Source organism: Cupressus sempervirens, chromosome 3 (genome assembly GCF_028749045.1).
Source record: "Cupressus sempervirens isolate cs-2001-9-10 chromosome 3, ASM2874904v1, whole genome shotgun sequence".
Taxonomy (NCBI): Eukaryota; Viridiplantae; Streptophyta; class Pinopsida; order Cupressales; family Cupressaceae; genus Cupressus; species Cupressus sempervirens.
The window spans coordinates 648972566-648994915 of record NC_143120.1 but is presented as its reverse complement, the minus strand read 5'-3'; positions in this window follow the sequence as shown (position 1 = coordinate 648994915).

The window sequence follows — 22350 nt, the reverse complement described above, 5'->3', positions numbered from 1 at the left end:
AAAGTTTTCAAGTGATCTTAACATGTTAACCTTGATAAACTCAATTGCATGATAGATAATGAAACCAAGTTCATCATCAATTATGTTTTAAATAGAAAGAAAATAAATCTAATAACTTTATGATGAAACTCACCACTAGAACTCAAATTCTAAATGTGCACATTTCTCTCTGGAAAATGTATGGAAGAAGAAAATAATGTTTGCCAAGAATACAAAGCAATGAAATATTAGGAGAATATCCTTGATGTTACTAGAGGGAGCCTATAAACATAGGGTGTATATTTTAGGATGATAAACTAATAATAATAAAAGAATCAAGCCTTTTAAAAAATATACTTTTTTCCCACTTCTTAACTAGGAGCTCAGTTTCCTAGGAGTAAGAAAAGTTAAAGAAAAAGGGGTCAAAGAGAAAACACTATATATATATATATATAAATATAAATCTCCCAAGTCTAGGCACCTGCATTTCTAATGGCTCATTGTGGTAGGGTTTTTTTTTTTTTTTTTTAAAGAACTTGTCACTGACATAAAGTCAGGGCCATTCGCCACGATAATTTCCCTCCTTGATAGGACATAGAGAAAATTTTACCATAAGTCTCCCTTTTATCTTTGGTTGAAAAAAAATCCATTATTGGAATGCCTCCTAGGCATACATGTTTTGGGAACATTGTCATCTAATCATCTGACATTAATTTGTCAGTGACTTTTCCTAGGCATTAGCTATCATGAATATAGGGTTGAAGATTTAATCATTCCTCATACACATCTTAGTGGAGGAATAAATTAATTTTGGAGGAGGAGCCCTTGATAGGCCACCTTATGATGTCTCAACTTCCTCAAGGCTCATGTGAGCCAGATGGGGTCCACGCAATGAAGGAGGAACAAAGGTAGTTGTTTTTTTTGCAAGGAAGGAGCAAATAAAAACATATGTTTAGGGTTGCCTAATATCATTTCATTCTCCCTAGGTGCCAAATTTTGAGGATTATGTGTGTGGTAATAACTATACCATCCCTTCATCACATAGTGCCATCAGGCCTAGGGAAGGGTGTGACATGATTAGTAAAGGGGATACATTGATACATTTAGATGATAATAGGTTTGATTAAGTTATATAGTACTCTAGTGTTATGTGCAAATATCCAGATATAAGTTTTAAACAAGGTTAGGAAATGGTTAGTAAGACTAGCTAAGGAGGTCATCAATGTATTATTGAAAATTGCATTTATATTATTTAGTTTGACATTAACAATTTTCTTGACTATACATATTGATGGATTGATAACAATCTAATGAATGTATCTAAAAACCTTACTCATTATTAAGTCTTTGTTTGGATATAATTATTGCTCAATTAACTTAGTTTATTTAATAATTATCTTAATATGTTTTCTTTTATTACAATAATTCAATTAATCTACTTAGTCATGTATTAGTGGCTAGGAATTTAGTCAAGCAGGTATTAGATAATGATAAATAGGGGTTTCTTGTAAAACAATTATAGATAGACGATTTGACAAATGAATTATGTAGTTATTGATGATACCTTAGATAACAATCGGCATAATATGTTAAGAACTATATAGATTTAGGTATTTTTATCTCATAATACATAGTTAACACAAGTAATTAATTTGAATGTGTTGATGACTTTGGTTAGGACCTTTAAGCATAGAAATGTATACAAGCTAGGGAGTAAGTAATTACCTTTAAAAGAGTTGTTATAGTTGGTAATCATGTAAATACATAGAAGTTAGGAGGTTGCTTACAATTGTAATAATTAAGTTTCCATTTAGATAATGAGTTAGTTAGTAATCAATTATAGTGTCATGCCCAAAATACGGGGCAAAAACACAAAAAAAAAAAATTTAAAAAAAGATAATAAGATTAAATGCAATACATAAATATTTGAATAGAATTACTTAACTTCCTCACACTCATGTATAATTACAAAATTTAAGTACAAACCAAATGTGAATTTTCTTAACATATTTAAATCTTAAGTTGCATAAATGGATATACATCACCATGTTATCTAATTAACTTCAATCAAATGAATATGATTACAAAACATATGAAAATAACTGAAATACTAAAAGGCTCAATGCAAGAATATTACTCAATCTTTTCCTTTCTATTAATCAACCTGGTTCAAGGCTCCATCGGGAAAGAACCAGTAAGAAAACTCGACATCCTTGCCACTTCAATAGGAGTTTAAAAATATTTTTATATAATATAACAATACAATCTGAATTCTCTTCTTGGCCCTTAACAAGGGATTCTTTTCAATATCTTCAATACATCATGGTGATCATGGAGAAGATGAAAACTGACCCAGAGACAAATCAAACATATCATGAAGGACAAATAAAGCATGCATTCCAATCCTGGTTTGCAAAATAGGTTCAACATTGAATCAGACTAGGGAGAAGGTGGATTTTCTCAATAGAAGATGTTGATCACCATACCATAACATAGCCCTTTCAAGGCTAAAAACTCAAGAACTTCCATTCTTCCACAAATGCCCTTTCGAGGCCAATACAACAAGGATTTTCATTCCTTCTCTTCTTCAAGAATTCAATTTTTTTCAAAACATGATATGTGATGACAAGTACGGGCCCATAACACCGTACCCTCTTTCCTTCTTCTCATAATGAGAAGAGACTCTACACTATTGAGGTCCAACTAAGGCCCTTCTCCCGTACATGGCCACTTCTTCCCTATCCAAGGGTGAGTAATGCCAAAACAACCCACAAAATCCTTTCAAAAAAAATTAAGCAAAACATGAAGGAAAGCATTCAAGAAACATGTATCAATCCCTCCCAAGCATACCCAACAAACATACAAGCATACCAATGAAAACACCATTAACATATGCATGAAAAACATAAACAAAATGAGCTGAAGAATCCTACCTCCACAACAAGGTTATGGCAACATGAACAAGTTTGAGATGAGCTCTTCCTTTGTTCTTTCAAACTTCAAAACTTCTCTCTAAAACTAGATATTGGGTAACAACCCAAAACCCTCTCAGAAATGCCTCTAAAAAGGCCACCCCCAAAACTCAACCACCTACTCCCAAAAACAATAACTCCCACCCACTTTCCTAAAGCCCTAGAGACTTCTAACTCAAATAGATATAAGGTGGGCCTCAAGGTGAAGTTAAAGTTATCCAACACATGATGGGATAATCAATTTTCGCACTAAAGCAAAAATGAGGTTTTTGAGTGACCATAAAAGTCAACCAAAGGGGTTAAGGGGGTGGAAAATGTCCCCAACCCATATCCATACCCCTTAGGTACTTAGATTTAATGATTTTAGGATTTAAGGATTAATTAGACACCTATCAAAAGCTAGGAATAATTTAGGATTTACGAACAACCTTCAACATGGGGATAACTTGCTAATCCTAAACATGGTAATAAATCTCAAAACTATTTGATTAACAAAATGTTAACTAACCAAATCCAGCTTAAATCTTTAGGTTACTCAGTTCCCTCTAACTATCATTTTGGAATGCATATACAATTTATAAGTGTCAAGCGATACTATAAAAATACTGTTACGAAACATTAACATTTAATGATTACAAAATGATACATTCATACATCTCACGATACAAATAAGATACAAACAATGGGGTTTACATCTTTCATCAGATTTAACCTTGGTTTCCACAAAGGGTACATAGGGTTCAATTTCGTCTCTCCATTAAATTTTTTGGACTAAAATATCTTGCACACTCATTGCACACATTAGTAGCTCAAGAAAGTCACATGCATATACGTATATGATGTATCAGGGAAAATACATAAATTAAAACATCCATCTTCCAAATAAATTAACTGTTAAATTTCCTTTCTACTCACATTAATCATCAGAAATCACATAATAAATATAACATATAACTTATTCATTAATTCAAATTAAAATACTAGAATAATCATCATTAGGCATGCATATACCTAACATCATAAACAACACCAATTAAAGAATACTAAACTATTTAAAGCATAAAACTTAATCATCTAGATACTGAAATCAACACCCTTATCATTAGGTGAAAATGCCTCATTTCATTGTTAGTGAAATTTCAATGTTTAAATAGTTGAGATAATGTAGAAGTTCTCGAATCATTGAGTATTTTAACATGGACGTATTAACTGATCTTAATTTTCCATTAGGGCATTCAAATCTCCTATAACAGATTTAATAAAGAAATTCATATTTAACGAGTACACACGAGGAGGGATCTTACATATAGTAATAGTAAATTATATATATATATATATATATATATATATATATATATATATATATATATATATATATATATATATATATATATATATATATATATATATATATATATATATATATATATATATATATATATATATATGAGTTGTAAGTTGATAAAGAATATTAAGTAGTGTTGTTACAAGTTAGTAGGCTAGGATAGTAACATGGTTATTTATTATTAACGATAGATTGTGTTTAAGGTTGTTAGATATTTTAAGGTATTGTGTTAAAATTAGTGCTAAGAGTAGTAGTAGGATGGATAAATAAAATAGTGAAAACTAAGTAAAAGAATGGTTAATTGAATAATAAACTTATAATTATAAGTTGTCACGAATAGTAGGGATAGTATTTAGTAACAAGTATAAATAAGTAACCTCAAGATAATATAGTCTACTGTATAATTGAGTTAGGAAATATAATGTAGGATTCTGTACATACAAACCTTAGAATGTCAATTAACAATTAAATAGTGAAGTGTCAAGCATTGCATAACCTTGCTAGTAAAATTGCCTTTCGAGGTTGTAAAACTAACATCTATATTATTCTATTTTGAATAGAATATGATGCTTGGGTGTCATATAATAAATGACAGATCAAGAGAGACGTTAATTTAAAATAATAATAATAATAATAATAATTTTTTTTAAAAAATTAGTTGTGTTTTGCCCTATAGATTCTGGGCATGATAGGAGAATTGGTTAGAAGTAGGGGACCATAATACAAAAAAAAAAATCATAATAGCACTAATAATAATAGATCAATAAATAGAATCCTAAAAATTAAAAATAGCAAAGGGAACGAAGAAGAAGATACTACTAAAATAGGAAAGATATTGATAGAATATTACAAGAATATTTTAAATAACTTTGACTATTCTAATCTAAAAGCACAAGAGACAATGTTGAAAACCATTCCCCAGGTGGTCACAACTACAAATATTCAATTTTTAAATAAACCCTTCACCCTAGAGGAAGTAAAACTAGCTCTTTTTAGTCTTAGTCTAGATAAATCACCAAGACTAGATGGATTTCAAGTCTTTTTCTTCCAAAAATGTTAGGATATCATAGGAATAGACCTTTGGAAGGCAATAGAAGTGAAAATGAATGTTGGGTCAATCTTGATGGAGATTAATCATACTTTTTAAACACTTATACCTAAAAATTTGAATTACGAAGGACCTAGAGATTTCAAACCTATAACATTCTATAACACAATTTATAAGATCCTACCTAAAATCCTAGCTTTTAGACTCAAGAGTATTCTCTCTAAGCTTATTTATGAAGAAAAAATTGGTTTTGTACCAAGAAGATCAATCTTAGATGGTATAAAAATCATTCAAGAAACCATACATTCAACAAAATCAAACAAAGAAGAATGTATATTCAAAAAGCATAAGAAATGGTAGGTTGGCGTTTCCTATGTAAGACATTAGAAGTGTTTTGGTTTTCTCATAAATGGATTAACATTATCTTTAAATGTATATCAACACCAAAAATCTCACTTCTGATTAATGGTTCTCTATAAGGCTATTTTAATATCTCTAGAGAGGTCAAACAAGAAGATCCTATATCACCTTTCTTGTTCATTATTATGGCAGAAGCATTTGGTCAAGCAATCACATCCTAAATGTCTCTCACCAATAAAAATTAAAGGAGTTACTATGGAAGAAAACATCCTGAATGTCTCTCACCAATAATTTGCAGATGATACAATACTACCAGGAGAAAGAAATATAGTAGACGCATGTAACTTCAGATGTATTATACAAGAATATACAAAAGCATCTAGACAAAAGGTTAATGCAAAGATGTCATATTTTTTTCATCAACACAATACCAAAAGTAGGCAACATCATGGGATTCAAAAAGGGAGCCTTCCCGTGTAAGTCTCTAGCGATACACCTAGCAAAAAAACACTAAAATATGGAAGAATATCTTAGAAAAAGTTGACAAGAAAATTGACAATTGGAAAGAAAAATGGCTAACTAAGCCAAGAAGAACTTTGAAAATTAAATTAGTTTTAATAGCCATCCCAACATATCAAATGTCATTTCTACCTTTACCTAAGAATGTTAATAAAAAATTAGAAGGAAAATTTAGAAACTTCTTTTGGAAAGACACAGAAGAGAGAGAAAATTAGCTTCAATAAAGTGGGATAATGTATGCAAACCCAAAGGATTGGGAGGATTAGGTATCAAGAATCTGAATTGGAAGAATGAAGCATTAGGTGTAAAATTGGTCTAGCAAATGTATCAAGAAAGAAATATAAAATGGGCCAAGATTCTATATGAGAATTATTTAAATATCATGGATCCTACAGCCTTATTTAGAATCAGAAATCCCTCAAAAGGGTAAGAGGTTTGGAACTTCATGCTTAATTGTTGATACCTTATTAGAAAATTCTTGACCTAGGATTTAGGAAATAGAAAAGAATCTTCATTCTAGGAGGAGTCTTGGGATGGTCACCCTCCCCTAGATTATCTCAATGCTCCTATAAATATCAAAAAATCCTTAGTGAATCAATATGGTAAGTAGGTAAGTAATTAAAAACAAATGGAAATAGCGGATGGGGAGGAAAAGTGGACATGGAAATCTCTAGAAGGTACAAAATTAACAAATGAAGAAAAACTTATCTTTGAGAAGATTCTTAATCATCAGAAGATCAACCATAAAAATAGAGAGGATAGAATCATATGGGGTGCTTCAAAAGATGACCAATATAGTCTAAAGAAAGGATAGGAACTAATCATTACTTCACAAATATTGGAGAAAGTGAACACCCCTCTCAAGCTATGTTGGGATTCTACATGTTTGCCAAAAGTAGAAATATTTCTTTGGGTGACATCCCAAAAGATAATTCTAACAACTGACAAATTTAGGAAGATGGGGTTTGAGGGACTCTAAAGATGCTATCTGTGAAAGAAAACTCTAAAACAAAAAAACATTTAGTATATCAATGTCCATATACGAAAGCCTACTAGAGCTGGCTTCACAAAATGTTAAATTAGTCTTCTCCATTCCCAAAAAATTTGGATGATCATCTAATTGGATGGGTTGGAGGTAACAAATGTAAGGTATATAGTAAGTTGTGGAATATATCTCCTTCCATTCTCCTATGGGAAATATGGAAGAAAATAAATGGGTGTTCATTTAATAATTAAGAATTTAACATCTCTTCCCTTCTCAACATAGTTGAAACTAGTATAATAGAGGTTATGAATAATCACTTAAGAAAAGTGGTAAAAGAAGAAGGGTCCTTTTCAAATTGGATGCATAAATGAAGAATTTGATTAATTTAATCAACCCTTCTTTAACTTATCATAAGAAAAATTCCCAAGCTTGTAAAGATTGTATATGGGAACAGCCATCAATGGAATGCATAAAACTAAATTTTGATGGAGCATCAAGAGGAAATCTAGGGGAAGCAAGGATTGGATGTATCATTTTCTCAGAGTTAGGTAAATGGATACTTAAGAGACCTAAATCAATAAGCATTGCAATGAATAATATAACAGAATTAGAAGCTCTACAGGAAGGGGACAATCAAAGTCTAAATTTAGGAACAAGAAGATTAATCATCGATGGGGAACCTCAAATCATCATCAATTCATTAAGAATTAAGGATGAAATCGAATTCGATTATTAAACCAAAACTTGAGATAGTTCTTAATCTTATAGATAAGTTTGAGGAAACAATATTTCATCATATTTATCGAGAGGGAAATAAAAAAGAAAATCACCTAGAAAATAGGGGTGCTAATGGAGAGTACATTACTATTTTGGAGTCAAAAAAGATGTGATAATATGAGATCTTTCTCTATTCTAATAACATCCTAAGTAGACTCAAAACCAATACTTTGTTTTGATCTTCTATCTAAATTTTATTCATCTCCTTGGGATTATAATAAACTCTTATTGTTGTCTTTATAATATTCCATCATATAATAATAAAAAGGATTATAAAATAGTGCATGATCAATAGAAATAATAAATACATTACTAATTCTAACGAATCCCTAGAATGAAGTGTCATCATGATAAAGTATGGATCTAAGTAATGTGGTTTAGTTCATGATTATTAATCTAGAAATATCTAGATCCCTATCAAAGGCTAAGTTAATCAATCGGTCGATTTAAGACTTCATGTTGTTCATCGATCACTATCGCTCTATTTTTTCCACCATAAGTCAAAATGGAATCAACTATATCTATGTATCATGTGTTAAAAGCTAGAACTATGGTGTTTATGGGTAGAGGGTACAACAAAACTAGAGCGATGGAATATGATTCTTAATCATGTTGATGATATGACTAGGGTCATTGTGTGTAGAGATTTAGGGGAAAGGTCATTTGATTATATGTAAAATTGGCATAACAATAGCGATGTCATAAGGTCCTTCATAGCTTGCATGTTTAGGGCTAATATAGGTCAATGGAAGATCATTTGACTCTGCCATAATATATTTGATCCTATCTAGTTAGAGAGCTTTGAAGAAGGATTCTTGGGTGTCAATAGGAATTTGGTAATTCCATTTGCAGAAATATACATAGAAAATCCCCTAAGAAGTTTGGAGCAAGCTAATGTAATTAGGCGTCCTATTTTATATATTAGAGATGCTAATCATTTCAACCTGATATGGCCTAAGATGGAGGCTATTATAAATTTTCTACTTTGCTAGAGGGGTATTGTTGAGGCCCAAGATAATGCATGTGTGCTTCATTATCTGCACATCTTTGACTCCTACATCAAGCCAAGGCTATAATTTAATTATCTTAATAAGATTGACTTCTCTCTTCAGAATTTGTATAAATCTAATAGGGAGAAGATATTGTATGTTCTAACTTTAGGTGCCATGGTAGCGGACTTGGAGGAAATGGATGATATGATCATGGTTTATTGGAAGTGTGAGGAAGATATGTAATGTTTTCAGCCTCCTTTTTTAGCAGTTGATACCAATTTTCACATGGATCCTTTGTCTGGGGTATTAGTTATATAAGCCATAGTCTACCTCAGTTGGTTTGTTGTTTTTCACTGATGGGTGAAGGTTTTAAGCTTCTTTTTGTTTGGTTGCCCCTCTAGTGGTTGTATTTGACTAATATCATTCTTTCTACTTGGCCCTTGGTAATCAAATGTTCTTTTTGGCATTCCCTGGATGGCCATACTAGATCTAGGGCTCTATTTCCTTCAATGTAGCTTACCTTGTTCCTTGGTTTTTGTATATTTAGCCAAGGGACTGCTTTTATTCAGGTCAACTGGTTCTTTTCTGATATCTTTATCATGAAATATAAGTATAATTATTGATAATTAATATAAAGGAACTTGCAAGAAAAGTCTCAAATTTAGATTCTCTTATATTACATATGTTATTCTTGATCTAATAGTACTTGCATATTTCAACTTGAATTGTGGATTCATTTGTGTTTTTTTCTTACATATCTATGTTTAGTAGTTCCTTATGTCTCTCATGGTTTATTCAAGACCAAAATTTTATTAGTATTAAGTTAGCATGGATGATTAGGTTGTCCCTATTTTATTTGGACGATGGGTACTCAAATTTTTTAAAAGCTCTAGTCTCAACCCCATATCAGATCCTTTTTTAAACCACTAATATAGATTCAATCAAACTTGGCATTTTTAAGGGTAGTTATAATATTTTTTTTTGGCTAACTCATTTAATCATCAGAGATTGATGTCCTTTTAATCCTCATCCCAAACTTTTCTCATCACTTATCAATTAGTTTTTGCTAATAATTCTAGAATTTGAACACTTCAATCTTTTTTGTTACCAATCTTTATAGACTAGTAAATTTTAATGATTTCAAACATAGATCTTGGTTCTTTCATCCTTTTTTTCATACTCCCTATTGAGGAAAATAACAATAGGTTATCATTCTAGGAGATTGTTCAAGGAATACTTTTCATACTTACCCTTAGAAGGAATTAATTTCAAGGATAATTAATTTAGACTTTCATAAAGATAAACCTTGAACTTATACATGAATTTTTTTAAAAATCTAATCAAAGTAGGTATAGTGATAGATACAATGTACTCTCTTGTTTAGACTATACACCTGGAGCTTTGTCTTTTGGTTGCATTGCTAGCTTGCTTCTTCTTAACTTGCCTAGATTTTTAATTTGGTGGGGTAATTTTTAAGCTCAAGAAAAAAGATTTTGGATGGAGCTTCTTCCTTTTCTCATCTTTTTAGTTTAATATTTTGTCATATCTCCATTTAGGATATCTTAGTATAGTGTCCTATCAATTTTTTGGAAACATAGATATCATTTGCTTAATGATAATAGAACACTCTTTGGATTTTATAGAACTAATATCTAAAAATAAACAGGAAGTGTTTTTAAGATGTAGGGAATAAGATAAGTACTTCTCTTCAAAAAATCAAACATTTTATAAATATGGTGATAGATGACATACTTGACTTCATTCTAGAAATACAAAGTAGGAACACCTTATCAAACCCCTTTTAAACATTCAACCAAAGAAGCAAAGTAAGATTGTTTCTATAAAAAATCATCATATCATAGGCATAGGTATATGATTCTTGACCAAATAGAAACTTGTATGGAATGGAACATAAAATGACAATGTAGGAAAGAAGGGTTTTGCCCTTCAAAAAGATCTAAAACTAGGGTATGCCCCTTTTATTTATGTAACTTGAATAGGACTAAAGGTCCCAATAAATACTAGAGGTTTTCTTCTCCATTCTTTCCTACTAGTACCTATTTGAATGGAGATATTTGTAACTTTTACCTATTTTATTAAGATGTAATCTATAAGGCTTCAGTCATTAACCAATAATAAATTTTTTATAAGTTTAAAGAGTGTTGTTAGATGCAAATTATTATATAGAGACCTCTACTGGAGAAGAAAATTAAACATGACTAATATATTAAAGGAGCTACTTCAGCAAGGAAATCGAGATCTCAAGACAAGGACACTAATTAAATCTAAATCATGTAAAGAAAGGAATGCCTTTGTAACCATCCAAAACTGAGAAGGAAAAATTTATATAACACTTAAATAGAATTATTTTTACTAGGGTATGCCCCTTTCACTTTTGTAATATGTAAAGGACTCATGTCCTGGGCAAGACTGGAGGATTTCTTCTCTGTTCTTTCCTACCAGTGTCTGCTTGAATGGAGCCTACTATAAATTTTTTGTTTAATATAATAAAATTTATTTAACCTAGGCCTTTTACCAATCAAAAAGAAAAGAAAAGAAAACTTGTGACACAAATTGATATTTGTTTCCATTTCTAGACTTTGTAACTATTGAGCTATGGAGGGGATGACACTATATTTGTCCTTAATTGGTATTTCAAACCAAGTGATGGGATTTCTTTTATTAATCAACACTTGTAAGTCATCATCCCTATTCTTTATGATTGAAAATTTTAAGCCTTGACTGGTACTAAAATTTGAGCTCTTAATTGATGAGGTCACCTTCCTAGAATTAATATTATTAAATATGAATACTATTAAAAATTCATTACTCAAAGTTCTTGGTTCTATGGGGCTACCTTAATCTACATGTTTCTAATATAGGGAAACTCCCACAACTAAATTTCATGATAGCTACAATGCAATATTTTGTAGATAATTACTAGATAAATTATACCATTAGTAAAGGTGAACATAAACTTGGGTCTATAAGTGTAAATCTGTGAAAAATTAAGGCTTGGATATCAGGGTTTAAATCTAATATAAATATGTCAAGTATGTTGATCAATAGTGAACACAAATTATTAAGAAAATAATTCATTATAAATGTATTATATTCTACAAAGTTTGATCCATTTGCTCCTCTATTGGCCAAACTATCTATCATTTTGTTTCCTTCATGATATATATGTTTAAATTTATATTCCTAAAAGGATTTTTAAAAATTCTAACATTTTTAAAGAAATGAATTAATCTTCCAATTAAGATTCTTTCCCACCCTTAGTGCATTAATAGTAAATTTAGAATCACCTTCGATTTCTACAAATATTAAACCCAAAGATTTACAAAGCTTTAATTCTTCTATAAGGGCCAAAATTTCTAATATATTATTAGTGGTTTCAATTAAGGGTTTAGCCAGCTTGGCTATTTATTCACCTTCATGATTATTTATTAAGGAACTTATTTCAAATTTTCTAGGGTTTCTCCTAGAAGCTTGATCAAAATTAAGCTTGTACCAACCTAACTTAAGAGGAAGCCACTTGAAATTAGCCCTATCCTTTTTACTCCTAGAAACACCCATTCCAAATCAAGGTGTAATATTTAGACCAAACTAGTTCTTCTAGGTGATATCATTCATATTCAAAAACATACCTTCCATATGGTTAAGATTTCAAATTCTATTCTTCAAGGTTTATGCAATGCTAGTTTCTATTTTATTCCTAAGCAATTCTGATGGAAATTCCTTATCTTGAAAATTTTGACGATTTTGCTCTTCCAGAGTTCCCAAACCACTATTGAAGGTGAAATAGTCCATATTTTCTTATAGAGACCTTTATGAACTATTGTCAACCATTGTATTAGATGTTCTACAAGATTATAGTGAAAGGCAGTTTGCCAATTTAGTTCAGAGCATATGTCCAACCAACATTCATTCACATAAGAGAAATTCATCAAAATATGGTCAACTATTTCTTCTTCCTTTTTACACAAAATTAATCTTGAAGGACTTTCAAAGCTTAACTTGATAAACCATTCAACAATAAGAATTATTTTGTGGAAAGAAACCAACCCAAAGAAAGGTGACTGCTTTTGGAGATAAAAAGTTATCCCAACAAAGTTTAAGAGGAAGCATAGAATTATCTAGGTTGAAAGAAGAGGCTATTAGAATATATCCCTCCTTAACATATAGATACAATCCTTTGAACCAACTCATATTAATCTATCTTCTTTAGGCTTGATGGAAAATTCTCTATTTGAAAGAATTTCCATAAAAGTTTTCTTAAGGTATTTTGATAATGGGATATCATCCAAATCCTTTCATTTCTAATCTAAAACTAGATTCTCATTATCTTTGATTCGATAGTCACTAAGAAAACATCTCTCTACAATGCACCAGAGTTTGTTTGATGTTTTGATCCAAACCTAATGAATCCAAAAGTTTGTAACTAGCTCATGAATCTTCCAAAAAAAGAGTTGAATCACCATTGCCAATGTCTCAAGATAGTTTTTTGTTAATAATGAGAATGCAAGATTTAATAAGATTCCATATTTTGGATCCATCAAGATCTTCAACTATTCTAAACATATTTATGGGTTTTGCATTTATTACATACTTATTAAGGAGAACGGAGGCACGCTCCCTCTTAGGTTCTTCAAAAAAATTCTAGACCAATTTAGCACCTATGGCTAAATTTTGCCATATTTGGTTCTTAATTTCTATGTTAGATTTTCTTAAGGATTTGAAAATATTCTCCCTCTTTATGAGTAATAAGTTTCTAATTTTAGACTCTAATTTATATTTATTGGAATCATTTAGAGGTAAAATTGACATTAATTGGTAATTAGGGATGGCGATTGATTTAATCATAGTTATCCTTCCTATGTCATACAACCATTTTTCTTTCTAATTATCCACATTTTGATGAATCTTTGAAATTATAATGTCCCACAATTTATTTCTTCTTGTACCCTTATCCAACGATATCCCTAGATATTTGCATGGAAAATTACCAACTCTGAATCTAAGAGTGTTGTAAATCTCAGACTCAACTTTTGGTCTTGTATTAATAAAGATAATCTATGATTTATTAGCATTCATCCTTTTCCCAAATGCCTCCATATAATTATTGAGGATGGTTTTAAAAATTTTAGCCTCTTCTTTAGATCTTTTTCCTAGGAGGATAGTGTTGTCTACAAATTGTTGATGCATAATACTAGGAGTGTTCTCCCTACTCTAGATACCTTCGATTTTCCCTTCATAGTGAGCTTGATGAATGGATCGACCTAAGCCTTCTGTCATGACCACAAAGAGAAAAGGAGAGATTGAGTCTCCTTGTCTGATACCATTTGATATACCTTAGAAAATTTTTGGGTTCCCATTAAAAAAATTTGAAAATTTTGGGGTTGAAATATAATTATAAATGAGACTAATCTATTTTTTTTGAAAAATTGAATACTTCAAGGAACTTGCACATGAATCTCCAGTTAACTTTGTTGTAGGATTTTTGGATATCGAGTTTGATCATCATGCTGTCATGCCCAAAAATGCCAACAAATTATGTTTTAATATTTGAAAGTGATAATAGGATTAAATGTAATAAATAAGTATTCAAGTAAATTCACTTAACTTCCTCATGCACATGTATAATTATAAAATTTAAACACAACTCGAATGCAAATTTTCTTAACATATTTCAAACTTAAAATTGCATAGCTAAGTATATATATCAACATATTATCTAATTAATCTAATTTAAACGAATGTGATTACCAATCATAAAAAAAATATACAGTAAGGTAACACCATCACATCTGATTTTTAAATTACATATGCAAAACTGAAAACAAAGTTATAAGACTCAATGCAAGCATATTTACTCAATCTCATTTTTCTATTAAACTACCTAGTTCAAAGGCTCCGTCGGGAAAGAACTAGTAAGAAAACTCGGCTTCGTTGCCACTTCAACAGAAGTTTAAAATACATTTCTACACAGGATTCTAATCCTGAACATCATTGAATTTCAACAATGAATATATGTTTCCATCATGGCCCTTAACAAGGGTTCCATATCAATTTTTGCAACACATTTCTAAGAACCGTGGAGAGAACAAAATCTGATCAGGTATCAACAAACATGACTAAGAGAGAAATCAAACATTCATATTCATACATGGTTTTCATAATAGGATTTACAAAAAACTAGGGAAAGGTGGATTTTTCCAACAGGAGATGTCAGACACAACACCAAACCAGGTGCCCAATCGGGGCTATAAATCAAGAACTTCTATTCTTCCATTCTTACATGCCAAAACTCATACATGGTTTGTGCTAATAGGTAGGAGCCCATAACACCCTACCCTCTCTCCCTCTTCTCGTCTTGAGAAGAGACTCTACACTGTTGGAGTCCAACTAAAAAGACCTTTCTCGAAATTGGCCACTTCTACCCTCTCCAAGGGTGAGTAATGCCAAAACACCCATACAAGAAAACTTCAAAATTGCAAACATAAACATGAAAGGAAAACATCCAAAAAAAAAATGGTTTTTAAATCTTCCCAACATACCCAACATACATACAAGCATTCAAACAACAACAAGGTAGCATAGCATGAAACAAGCATGAAAATTTGAACAAGGGAGATGAAGAACTCCTACCTTCACAAAGAGGTAATGGCAATGAAAAAATTTGAGTGGAGCTTTTCCCTTCCTTGCTTCAATCTTCCAAGACTCCTCTCTAAATGTAGAGATTGGATAACCACCTCTACTACTCCAAGAAGGGCCTCTAAATAAGCCTCAAACTCAACCACCAAAAAGAGAAATAACTACTTCCACCCACCTACTAATCTAGAAGGTCCTAACTCAACTCATACTATGGTTAACCACTAAGTGGAGGTGAGGTGATGCAACTCATGGTAGCCATAGTCAATTTTCGCACAAAGGCAAAAAGAGACTTTTTGAGTGATCTCAAAAGTCAATAGAAGGGGCTTAGGGGTTGGAAAAGACCCCCAACTCATACCCATACCCCTTGGGTATATTATTTCATGTTTTAAAGCCTTAGGAATAGGTTTGTAACCAAACAAAAGCTAGGAATTAATTAGGACCAACTAACAACTCTAAAATGCAGATTAAGCACTAATTTGGATTAGGGATGACTAAACTCAATTAAGAACCAAATTAGCAAAAAGACACTAACTTAAAATGACTTAGGTCCAAAGGTTACATAGCTAACCCTAACAAGCATGCTGAAGATCACAAACAATTCACGAGTGTCAAGCGACACTAAAAAAAACATAGCTACGAACATTAACATTTACTGATCATAGAAAGACACATTCACACATCTCACAATAAAATACTTGAATTACGAACAACAAGGTTTCCACAATGAGCACATAGGGGTCAGTTTTGTTCTTTTGTCATGTTTCTCAGCTAAAATATCTGCACACTCATTGCACACATCAGTAGTCTCATAAAATCACATGTACATATGTATATACGTATCAGAAATTCACATAAATTGAAACATACATCAATCAGGGTTTCTTTTATCCTACTTATATCCTTAATCATAAAAATTCCAAAATCAATGTGTTAATCCTACATTTTACTTAATTCATCAACATACATATACATAAAACCTTAAATGACGAATATCAAATATCTGAAAGTAACATCACACAACATGAAATAATAAAATATGTTCAAGCATCAGATAATGTCTCGACATCTCGAGTCGTGAGTATCCAAATAATAGTAATGTATCACTATGCTACGATGGATCGTGGCGAACTCAGAACATAATGCTTCAATTACTTAACTATTTAATTCATTTCTACTCACATTTAATCATCAGTAATTACATAATCAATATGACATATAACTTATTCATTAATTTAGATTAAATAAAAGAATAATCATTGTTAGGCATGCATGTACCTAAACATCATAACATCACCAATAGTGAGTATCAAACTATCTAAATGCATAGAATCCTAATCATTGAGGTAACAAAATCAATAACATCATCATTAAGTGAAACACCTTGTATAATTGTTAGGGAAAATTAATGTTTAAACAATCGAGACAACATAGTCGTTCTCTAATCTTTAAGTATTAAAGCATGGATGTATCTATTGTTCTCAATTTTCATTAGGACATCTAAAAACCTACAACATTACTCCATATCCATTCAAATCTCCTACAACAGATTTGACAAAGAAATTCATATTTAACAGGTACATGTGAGGAGGGACCTTACATCCTCCCCCACTAGCCTTTGACTTCCTCCCGGAAGTCGCACAACTAAATTGTTTGTTCTATGCTAGCCCTTATCTAGACTTATTCCACGATTTACTCTTATTAAAAGAATGATTACTAATTAACATACATATACAAGGAGGTAACATATTTGTCTGATGACCATGTTAAAAGAGAAGTTCAATCCAAAATTTTGACGTGGTTACATTTTCCAGGGTTAATTATTCCTTAAAACATATCGGTCATATATAAACAACATTTTAATCTCGTATAAAGTACTTATGAAGTCTCTAATAATAATAACAAAAACAAGGTATTTTGAATTCCACGTACCCACTCATAGAGTGATAGTTGTACGAGATTCCCTCAAATGAGGTTTCATAATAAGCAACTTGTCACTTTATTCAAGGTTAAACATTGTTACTTTAGAGTTTTCATGACGTACTGATTACTCGATAGGATACTAAACAACCCATCGCTACACCTGCACCTATTCATCTAGAAGTTCATTTAGTTCACTTATAACCTTTAACCATATTAATGTTGGGGTGCAATCTATCACTCATAATAGTTAACAAAAATTCATTGCACTAAATCTCGAAGTCTTGGGAAAGGGTGGGGCATGACTACTCTTACTGATAACCCCATACCCTAGTGTTACACATCCACTTAATTGTCATGAATCCCTCTGGTAGGCCCCTCATATGTCACTTTTGACAACAACATTTAGAAAAAAGTGCCTCAAAATTTAAATTCAACATCAAGGATGAAACATCCAATACAAAAAGTCTAAAATCAAAGAAATAAAGAGTGGCCACAATAGTGAAATTTTAATCAAGAAATAAAGACATAACGAAGAGGCAAAATAGAATTATCAATAATACATTTGGCTAACAGCCCCACATCACATTGTTGGCAAAAAGAAAAGAACATTAAATATCAAAATTTTGAAATTAGACAGATATGTAAAAATATCCAATTACTTACAAAATTGTCATTACTGACATAATGCGGCCATACCAAGGTCTCTAAGGAAAATGAGGAATCTTAGGTTATAGACTTAGATACACTCATACCCTCCACTTGACTATGCAATATCCTTGTTAATCAACTTATATTATTACTTCACATCTAATATTTGTCTAGTCATCAATTAAATTATCAACATTTTATTTTTATTTTTATTTTTTTGTTATTATTATTATTATAGTAATTATGAATATTTCTATAAATTTTATGCAACTTCTATTTGATTTAAGCTTGACATATACCCCCTCAAACATATAAGTAAATTATCTTTAAAGTAATGTATATCTTAACCCTAAGATTCTCTTTGTTACTTAAATAAAATTACTCCTAATTACCATAAAGTAATATATTAATATCCTAAAAAATGTTATCCCCTTTATTAAAACATTTCTTCTTCTATCTCTTGATGTCCCATTCATTTTAATTTAATAATTCTATAAAAACATAGGCTCTAGGTTAATGCTACTCCCTAGAATCCTCATAAGCTAGGTTACTTATTTAACAACATTAATCTCCAAGCCAATAATATTAGTTTGTATTCATCCTAGATCCTACCTAAGCTCATCAACTTTGACTTCTAATCCTCTAGTTAATTAGTTCCTAGGCTTTCTAAACTCTAACCAGCACTAATTCCTAAGTGGGCGACTTGAAAGGGGTATAGATTTCTGAGGGCATGTGCGGTCGAATTTTCTAACTCACATGTTTTGTTTAAGTCAAGGGTAATTAATCTCCAACTTGACTTTATCCTCTCTCATGCTGACCGACCTCCACCTCATCATTATTGATGATAGACAAAAGGTACTACTCCTAACATGTTGCATGGGAAGGATTCAAATTTATATAAATTGCCAAGTTTGACAATGATCTTCTGGATGCATAAGGCAAGGAAATGGATTTGACAAAACGCTTGTCAAATCCATGACAAGAACTTTATGACTTAGCAAATTGCTTTCTAAGTTGTTTTTTCCAAGCATGAATCACCTCTTGGCCAGAATTAATTGTGGATAAGATGTGATTGGAGAGATGGTCAGCCAAGTGGGTGAGCGTTGCAAATGGTCTCCCTTTGGTTTTTATGAAAAGTGTTGTTTTTTTATTAACTTAGCTCTGGGTTGAGATAAGAGGTCACATAAACTATATATATATTATTATTCCTTCCTTCCTCCACATTTATTGTGACAAGGCCTTGGGTTAGAGGTTATGATGAATTTGTTTTTTTTGTTTTTTATTAAATAGGAAGTCACATCTAATATAGGCTATGTCTGAATTTTCTTTTTATTGGACATACCAAATACAATTAATTTATGGGTGGTGTATTATTTTATCCATCTGTAATAGAATGAGTTCATTTTGTATCTACTCATACATTTTCCAGAATGCAATTTATGCATTTCCAGGTCTCTTTTTACTTTCTCTTTGTCTAACTCTACATGGCACCAATAACATCTATTTTTAATTAACTAACAATTTAACATAAACATCTACTACACAATGATCAAAAGACAATAAGGAAACCAGGATATCTTAAACTAATTTTTAGAAAGTCAAATATACATTAAGGAAAATCTTTTTCCCATCTAGTCTTCACAAATATACTCTCCAATGCATGAATCACAATAAACTTTGATTCCAATATAACTAATCTCATTCTCATGCCATTCTAAAAGATTAAGGTATCAAATGAATTCTCAAATCATTCCCCATGATATACATGATAAAAATGTCTTTCCTCAATACATTCTGATGTTTGTATAAAAATAAGACAACCTCTCTTGCATAATCGTTTCTAATTACTTTTCAACACAATATCATATCATATCAAAAAAACATGCATTAACTAAATGTAGCAACCTCATGTTCTATGAATATTTGAAATGAGAGCAACATTACACTTTGCAATATGAATTTCTTTACACAACTCATGGATTTTATCTCTCCATATCAACACCATAATAATGAATTTCCTTCTATGAAAAAAAAACACTTCATGACATCAAATTTTCATTACTCTCCCAATAGATACCTGCATAAGGAAACAAATTGGGAACCATGGAGGCTCACCTCCCAACCTAGGCCTCAAGGAGGCCACCCACCGAGATTGGGGAAACAAGACATAAACAGTTGCATTCATCACATTCCCATGCCATGCAAATACACCACAATAAAATCAGATTTAACACAAGACATCGCAACACATCCCTTCCAAGGTTAAGCACAAAGATTCAACAAATGAATCAAGAAAAGGGTGAAGGTGGGCTCTCATCATGAGGAGGATTGAATAGCCTTCATTCACAATTTTTCACATCCTTTCAATATCAAAATTCCCTTTCACTAACTCAGATGTTCCTCCCAATCTTCTCGGAATTGAGAAGCAATGTTGTTGAAAGTGTAAGTTTGAATATTGAATTTTTTAACAAGAACTTATAGAGAAGTCTATATATTTTTATCATTTTGTCGGAGTTACACTAATCAAATATGAAAATGTGAGAGGAGGTTTAATTCATGTAGTTTTAAATGTCCACACTTTACATGGGTCCATTATTGCCCCAGTATCACGAAACCGGGCTTTGATACCAAAATGTCATGCCCAAAAATGCCAACAACTTATGTTTTAATATTTAAAAGTGATAATAGGATTAAATGTAATAAACAAGTATTCAAGTAAATTCACTTAACTTCCTCACGCACATGTATAATTATAAAATTTAAACACAACTCGAATGCAAACTTTCTTAACATATTTTAAACTTAAAATTGCATAGCTAAGTATATATATCAACATATTATCTGATTAATCTAATTTAAATGAATGTGATTACCAATCATAAAAAAAATATACAGTAAGGTAACACCATCACATCTGATTTTTAAATTACATATGCAAAACTGAAAACAAAGCTATAAGACTCAATGCAAGCATATTTACTCAATCTCATTTTTCTATTAAACTACCTAGTTCAAAGGCTCCGCCGAGAAAGAACCAGTAAGAAAATCCGGCTTCGTTGCCACTTCAACAGAAGTTTAAAATACATTTCTACATAGGATTCTAATCCCAAAACGTAATTGAATTTCAACAATCAATATATATATTTCCATCATGGCCCTTAACAAGGGTTCCATATCAATTTTTGCAACACATTTCTAAGAACCATGGAGAGAACAAAATCTGATTAGGTATCAACAAACATGACTAAGAGACAAATAAAATATGCATATTCATACAAGGTTTTCACAATAGGATTCAAAATGAACCAAAACTAGGGAAAAGTGGATTTTTCCAACAGGAGATGTCAGACACAACACTAAACCAAGTGCCCAATTGGGGCTATAAATCAAGAACTTCCATTCTTCCATTCTTACATGCCAAAACTCATATGTGGTTTGTGCTGACAGGTAGGGGCCCATACCACCCTACCCTCTCTCCCTCTTCTCGTCCTGAGAAGAGACTCTACACTGTTGGAGTCCAACTAAAAGGACCTTTCCCAAAATTGGCCACTTCTGCCCTCTCCAAGGGTGAGTAATGCCAAAACACCCATACAAAAAAACTTCAAAATTGCAAACATAAACATGAAAGGAAAACATCCAAAAAAAAATGGTTTTCAAATCTTCCCAACATACATACAAGCATTCAAACAACAACAAGGTAGCATAGCATGAAACAAGCATGAAAATCTGAACAAGGGAGATGAAGAACTCCTACCTTCACAAAGAGGTAATGACAATGAAAAAATTTGAGTAGAGCTTTTCCCTTCCTTGCTTCAATCTTCCAAGACTCCTCTCTAAATGTAGAGATTGGATAACCACCTCTACTACTCCAAGAAGGGCCTCTAAATAAGCCTCAAACTCAACCACCAAAAAGAGCAATAACTACTCCCACCCACCTACCAATATAGAAGGTCCTAACTCAACTCATACTATGGTTAACCACTAAGTGGAGGTGAGATGATGCAACTCATGGTAGCCATAGTCAATTTTTGCACAAAGAAAAAAGGAGACCTTTTGAGTGATCTCAAAAGTCAATAAAAGGGGCTTAGGGGTTGGAAAAGACCCCCAACTCATACCCATACCCCTTGGGTATAATTATTTCATGTTTT